Source organism: Myodes glareolus, chromosome X, assembly GCF_982192425.1.
Source record: "Myodes glareolus chromosome X, mMyoGla1.1, whole genome shotgun sequence".
Classification (NCBI taxonomy): Eukaryota; Metazoa; Chordata; class Mammalia; order Rodentia; family Cricetidae; genus Myodes; species Myodes glareolus.
Window position 1 is genome coordinate 35741254 of NC_142053.1, and position 5136 is coordinate 35746389.

Below are 5136 nucleotides of genomic sequence, written 5' to 3' on the forward strand. Positions count from 1 at the left end.
CTTCAAAAGCAGCCAGGAGAGTCTGGCGTCCTTGTCCAATCTTTGCTGTGACTGATTCTCTGGGTGAATCTCCTCAGTGAAGGAGGAGGAACTGCTCCTGGACCAAGGACCTCACAGACAGTAGGGCAGGCTTGGGAGGGCAGGGTTGTGTGGAACAAAGAAGTCCCTGCAGCAGGAGCTGGGGGGCCCTGTGCTCCTTTCCTGGACCATTTGCCCCACCACAGGATGGTACCCACTCATCGGTCTGGACGGTTTTCCACAGCACAGGGACAGGGGATACTGGAAGTCCAAAGACCCCACAGACAAAAGGGCAGAAAAGTATCTTTCATACCTCAGATTTGTTATATAGTTTTAGAATGAACGAAATAATTAATCAATTGCATAAACCAGAGCAGATTAAACATGTTTGAAAATGGAGCTGTGTTAACAATCCAGCATAGTTTAGGTGACTAAAGAGGAGCAAATTTGTCATAAAAGTTTAAAGAAAAAAGACTGTGTGTGTAGTTTTTGTGGGCTTGTTTCTGCTGCCTGTTGTGTGATCCCTGTTTCCCAGAGTGCAAAAGATGAGAAGATTTGGAGGCAACAACACATCTTCTGAGAGATTCCAATCAGAGAGATATTTATTGTAAAAGGTCAGTGTTTTTTATGAGGTTAGTTAAATTAAGCTGCCGCAGAAACATTTCAGGTTGATCCTTTTGAAACTGGCAGTCACTACTGATGTGTTGTGATTGGCTAGTAGTGTGCGTCATTTGTTACCCCAGCATTTTGGGTTGTGCCTGTCTCAGGTTAGCCTACCGGACAGGCTTGTACCAATTTTTGACTACCAGTCCTCGAAGGGTTGGAATTCTGGAAGGTCCCAAGAAGTCAGAAACAAGGGGAGACTTTTTAGGAGAACTAGGGATTTAAATGGCCTCCTGTATTTGAGTTAGCCAAGCATGGACCACCTCCCTTGGAGATTTTGCTCTAGCATGCTCCATAGACATTAACACCTGGAGTCTAGCCTTGTTTACCTGCTGTTGTTAGGATCTTAGCTGTAGGAGACACTTAAGCAGGATTATTAGAGTCACTACCACCCCTCCCATAAGACACCATGCACCAAGTTTAGAGGAATATAGCAAGGATTTTACATGACGCCATACTTGAACAAAGAAAGTGGTAGACAAATCCAACGGCTTGACTCATGTCAAGTTAATTTGCATAGCTTCTGATTGGGTCATTTCCAATACCTTAAAGACCACCATAACTCCCCTACTTGTATTGATCCAGGAGTTGGTTGGATATGGGCCCTTTTCTTGTGATTAACTCCCATTATTATTAACACAAAATTAGTTTTATTGGCATCTGTAAAGGCTATAGCCACGTGGGAGATGACATTTTTTGATGGTGTTGCGTTTTTTACTTTTAATTTGAAAAGAGGGAGGGCAGAACGTCATCTGTCCTGAGGGAAATGATTACCCAGCATGCCCATACTGGACCTAGCATTTGCTTTAAAACAGACTTCCACTCTAAGTGGTTTGTTGTTTTTCCTGGCTTTGCTTACAATATTGTCTCTGCAGTATATATCTCTATCTGTAATTCCTGGGTCACTGAGCGCATCAAGTACCACGAGCAGCTTCTAAATGTCCTGAAGGGCAGCAAACAGCTTTTTTCATAGACTGTCCCAGGAAGCTGGCTGAGCACACAGAGCATGAGTACCAGAAACACCCTGCTGCACTTTGGCTCTGAAAGAGAAACTAAAGGTCTTCCACAATGCTCTCAAACTAACTGACAAAGACACCAAACTATTAAGGTTGGTTCTACTGCTGTCCAAGTAACCTCAACAGAGAGAACAAAAGTTTTAGGGCAATTTGTGTTTTTAAATGATAGCTACTATGTTACTGAAATCAAAGAGATCTGTCTACTTGATGAGAACCTGTTCACCTTAGCCATTGGAAACCAAGGCACACCACTTACCTTCAAGCACCAGGAGTTTGAAGCCATTGTTCAGTCTATCATTCATATCATGACCTGCTGGGAACTTCTACAGTCTCATGCCCAATGATAGCCCTCTTGGCATTTAGAGTATTTGGTCTTTGGATGAGCTCTAGAACAACCCCTACATAAGTGTCCAGACTGTCTACATCCCCAGCAAGTACAGTCTAGTGAAGCAGAATTATTTTCCTTGTCATGTTTGGCATTGACCAAGGCATTGACAGAAGCCATAACAGTAGAAATGGGCCTGTAATATGTGCCAATATCACAGGCAGATAAAACTCACTTATGAATATCTTTATCTCTAACCATTGTGATGGCATTATGAGTGACAGTGTGGAACCCTTCCCAGGTTAGCTGTTTAAGAAGGATATCCTTGTAGGGCCAGATGGGACGTACCTTTTCTTTTTAACAGTATTGGTAACACAGGTCAAATATTAAAGAATTGGTTCCGTAGCCTGCTGGACAAGATTGCGGAAATAGCCTACACCATCCTGGGGTATACAAAGTTTGAGAGCCTTGAAGGTTAGGTTGGACAGCGGTTAGAAGTAGGCATGCAGGCCAAACATGGATTATAATACAGGATTAGTGTATTGTCCATGGCCAGTAAGTATGTCGAAGGTGACATTAAGTCTACATTGCAAATTTCTATAGACTTGACTTCTTGTTGCATCATCATAAGCAGAGCACCACTGGAGTAAAACTGAGAGGTCAAGGATGGCTTTCAACAGAGAGTACCAATCATAATGAGTTTGAAGCTGCATGGCCCATTGTCTTAGTACTTGCTCAAACTAATGAAAATCAGAGTAGCATTGGTCACCCTCGTACACCCCTTTGTGGTGCCCAGCCTGCTCCTGGCCCTGCTGCCACTGGGAGGACACATAGCTGAAAAGGACATCATCACTGGCACCTCCAGATTCCACAGGTATGAGATGCGCCCAGAAGCACTCTAGCATATCGAAAATGGACTGGACCACAGATGTTGGACCTGGCACTGACCCTCCTCATTGAGTGATAAATGCAGGTGCTTGGCCCTGCCCTGGAAGTTCAAAGTGAGGACACATTCACCACATTTTGTCTCACTCTGATGTACCCGGCAGACAGCAGGGAGCTGTTTTCCTCTTTTCAGCACTAACTGGGCATCCTTGAGTCGAGAGAGCATGCCATGGAACCAAGGATATACTGAGAGGGGCTGATCCCCCTCAGTGCCCTCTGACTCCTTCTGGAATAGGAACGACTCTGTGGCTGTTTCTGGAGTATCTAGGGGAGGGTAGGAGGTTGAGAGGTGATGAACTGTCCCTGCTGGGGGCCCCTTCTCAATGGGAATGCAAGGGGGCAATTCCAGAGGAAGTAGTTCTATTGAGTCAAACTGGAAAGCAGCAATAGAGGCAGAACTAGTGGAGAAGAATACTGACAGCCCGTCTGAAGGGTCTCCATAAGCCCCCTGTGACAGGTAATTGTTACTCTCATTGGGTCCCAGCATCATATCTTTGCTAGCATGACTCTCTGAATGATTCAGGCAGGGTAATTTCAGGCTGTCTGAGTTACTCATTGTGAGGAAGGAGATTTCAGGGTCCAGGGAAAGGGTCATGAAATGGTGGCTGATAGCAGGCTAGGATACTGGGCTTAGGCACTCGTAGATGTTAGCCACCCAGACCTTTACATGAAGTGCATCACTTGTCTCTCAGAATGTACTCTGAAGAGCCTTCTACCTTAACCATAAAGGTGTTATTCCTATCTGGCATCTCTATGGCAGTGGCTGTGCAGACATCAGTTACAGTAGAACTGAGTAGAACTGAGTAGAGGCCGGAATGCCTTGGTGGTACTAAGAACTCCAAGTGACTTCCTCCTCCTCCTTCTCCTTCACTTCGAAGCAGTAGGCGAAACTTCTGTCACTGAGCTCCCTCCTCCTTCTGAGGTCATCCCAGCTGCTTCTGCTCTATGACACACTCCTGCTGGGTCAGGGCCAGCTTCTTCACTCCCTATAAAACCCTTTTCTCTGTACCATTCCTACTCTCTCTTTCAAGGCTCCCCATCAACGACTCAGTCCATCTCTCCCAGAGGATGTGCCATCACTAGCCAATACCCTACCAACTATCCCCACATGACCAAGGAGTTGGAGTTGCTGTTTTCACCTAGGACTGGAGGGCCTGGTGTGGTCTCCAAGGACTAACTGGGGAGGAAGAGTCTACAACCCCTTGCAACTGCAGGATGCCTCGTACAAAACTTCTGATTGAGCAACCCACTGAAAGGACAGAAAAGCATTTCTTTTTTGTTGTTGTTGTTGTTTTTGTTTTGTTTTGTTTTTTGATTTTTCGAGACAGGGTTTCTCTGTAGTTTTTGGTGCCTGTCCTGGAACTAGCTCTTGTAGACCAGGCTGGCCTCGAACTCACAGGGATTTGCCTGCCTCTGCCTCCCGAGTGCTGGGATTAAAGGCGTGCGCCACCACCGCCTGGCTAGAAAAGTATTTTTTGACCTTCAGCTTTGAGGACGTTGTAGAGAAGGAAGAGACTAAGGAAGAAAGGGGCCAGCTAGGTCCTCAGAAGATGGAGATGGGCCCAACACATCCAGGGTCCCACCTATCCTGCAGCTCAAGGGACAAGTCATGTGGTGGTGCAATCTCCACACCAGGACTAAATGGGGCCAAGACAGTTGGGGATAGTGAGTCCAAGGCCTGGGCCACCTAAGCTTAGACGTGCTGTAGGAATAGCTCATTAAATTGACAAAAAAGGCAGTTTCTGCTCCAGGCTCTGTATATTGTGGGTAGGAGTTCAGGTAGAGAAAAACATGCTGGGCAAGATCCAGAGCAGCAGCCCTCCTCGCATGGGACTCACAGAATTCTTGCCAACATGGGGTTGGGGAAAGGTAGTGGCAGTGCTGGTGGGAAGGAAAAGCCCTATCCTCTGGGGAAGAGACACTATTCATGATGGATCCCATGCGGAGCCTATGAGGAGTGGCAGCAAAGAAAAAAGTGACCAGAAGATATGGGGTGTGTGACAACAACTGCATTTCACTCCCCACGCTTAGCTCCAGGGTAAAGAAAGTGGAAGGAGCCGCCGCTGAGAACACTTCAGTCCCAGAAAGGAAAAGGGATTCAACCACAGTCAAATGACCAAAGCTTTTCTGTAAATTAAAAGATCAGCCACCACACTAATGGCTCTTAAC

General features: G+C 46.1%; 1 pseudogene; it reads right to left on the reverse strand.

The window, feature by feature from the left end:
- Window positions 1-2762: 2762 nt before the first annotated feature.
- Window positions 2763-4908, reverse strand: LOC125403686 (SH2B adapter protein 1 pseudogene; annotated as a pseudogene).
- Window positions 4909-5136: the final 228 nt, after the last annotated feature.